The sequence below is a fragment of the Propithecus coquereli genome, unplaced genomic scaffold (genome assembly GCF_000956105.1).
Source record: "Propithecus coquereli isolate 6110/MARCELLA unplaced genomic scaffold, Pcoq_1.0 Scaffold111, whole genome shotgun sequence".
Lineage (NCBI taxonomy): Eukaryota > Metazoa > Chordata > Mammalia > Primates > Indriidae > Propithecus > Propithecus coquereli.
The window spans coordinates 4891884-4894313 of record NW_012135081.1 but is presented as its reverse complement, the minus strand read 5'-3'; positions in this window follow the sequence as shown (position 1 = coordinate 4894313).

Here is a 2430-nt window from a genome sequence, read left to right as displayed (position 1 = left end):
CACACCCCCCCTCCACTATAATCCTCTGCTTGTTTATGTTTCAGCTTTTCTTGGCAGTAGCCAGGACAGCCCAGCTCCTAGAGACCTGGGCCTGTCTGCTCCTTTGTCCTCTATCATATACACTGTTGCTCTAGTTCCTGCCTTACTGTTGTTCTAGTCCTGTTTGTGCTAGGAGCTGGGAGACAGAGGGCATGTAGCTGCCATGGTGCTCCCAGGGGCTCCCTGCTGCTCAAGTGTGCAGCCACACATCTCTTGCTTCTAGACCAGGCCTCAGGAAGCTTCCTCTCCACATTTTCTCTGCCCTTTTTATTTCTCTCCCATTGACCTTTTCTCGTGTTCATTGTTCTTTCTCAGTTACCATTTTTTTCCTTTCTATCTTCTGAGTTCTTCCCTCTTCTCATCTTCTCAGTTCTTCTTTCCTCTTTTTTCCTCTCCCTGTTTTTTATTTTTATATTTCCAGGAGTAGACAGCTAATAAGGGGGATTGAGGGAAGGGGTTGAGAGGGAAAGAAAAATATAGATTGTTTTTCCTCTTTTCCTTTGGAGCTGTGGGGAAGGGGAAAATTGCCACCTTTCTCTTCTTGAGGATTTTTCATCTCTCTATCCGTAGCCCTCCTGATTCTCTCAGCAATGGTGTCTAGAGAAGGGATTTTTTTTTTTTTTTTTTGAGATCTCTCTGTTGCCCAAGTTAGAGTGCAATGGTACCATCATAGCTCACTGCAGCCTCCAACTCCTGGGGCTCAAGTGATCCTCCTGCCTCAGCCTCCCGAGTAGCTGGGACTACAGGCGTATGCCACCACATCCGGCTAATTTTTCTATTTTTTTGTACAGACGGGGTCTCGCTATTGCCCAGGCTGGTCTCGAACTCCCAAGCTCAAACAATCCGCCCGCCTTGGCCTCCCAGAGCGCTAGGATTACAGGTGTGAGCCACGGCACTAGGTCTAAAACAGATTCTTAACCTTGAAGAATAGTTTTGATTCTTATACGGTCCTTTGTAATTATATGTTTGTGAGAAAGATCCTTGCCATTCTTTTGAAAACAAAGTCAGCTCTCTGATATATTTCTGTTAAAATTTTAAGATAATCACTTTTGAGAATTTTATAACCCTCCTTGACATGATTGGAGCCATATGGGATGTTGCAACAAGACTGGAAATCACTGATCTTTAGTGTCCCACTAAACCAGTTGGATCCTTATTTCTGTCTGAAATTGTTGCTGCCTTTTAACATGGGAGTAAAAACTTTCTTCTCTGGGGCTGTCCCACTGCCCCAGTCGTCAGCCTAAGGAATGAAGGGGCAGATAGAAACCATTTCCCTGATTCCGCCACTGCCCCCAAGCCCTTCCCTTGGGGCGAGGGGAGGGAGGCGAGGAACAGTGTTTAGGCTCTGAGCTTGGATCTCTTATCCCCACCCTTTGCTTCTCCCCATGCTTGTGTCACTCAAAGCAGAGAGGAGGAGTGGTTGGAGACCAAATTACAAGCTTGGATAGAGGAGGTGGAAGAGAGAGAGGCTCAAGGTTGTCCCTGTGCAAAACTAGGAGACTGAAATAAAATGAAGAAGAACGGAAGATGAGGGACTTGGAAAAAATAGATGAAGTGCAGGGGACACGTGTGTGCCAAAACACAGATGCGAGGAACGGGGAAGCTCATGGTGCAGCCAAGGCCCTCTGAGGCTGGGCATCGTCTGCTTCCAGGCACAGTGTCTTCTTCACCCGGACAAACACAGCTGGCTGGAACTGCACTTCTGAAGAGCTCTGGGCAAGCAATGAATCAATTTAGCATCCACTCTCAAGTGTTCTGGGTTAGTCTGTGCCCTGGACTGGATCACCTGCCTGAATATCTGAAAAATATTCGGAGTATTTCAGAAGGCCTTTCTGTATCCTGAATGACTTCAATTTTCACTCTCGTGTGGGGAGTTGGAGGACCTGGAATCCTGATGTTTTCTTCCCTCAGTCTCCCATCCTGCTTCAAGTGGTCCCAGGGAGAATGAGATGAGGGTGTGTATTGGGAGGGAGGTTGAAGGCTTCACAGTGTAGGTGGCTGCTGGTAAAGATACTCCCCCAGTCCTCATTAGAGATCTCAGAACTCACCAAAAAAAAAAAGAAAAAAGAAACAAAATCGTTAGGCCATAGTTGCTGCAAAACAAAAACAAAAAACTGAATAACTGTTACCGTCTCCAAAGAAGAGATGAACAAACAGTCCCCTTCTCCCCACAAGGAAATGGCAGGTCTGTATGTAAGAGTTGGAAGGATGTATTAATTTGAATATAACTCTGAATATATTAATATGATTGTGCTTATTTGAATATATTAAATTCCATTGAGTCACTTTAATGGAGGGGAAGCAATGGCCTAGATAATTCAAGACAGATAATCCTCAAATCATTTATGAATGTGGTTGAAAGCTGCTTAGAAGGAGTTTTGTTTTTTTTTT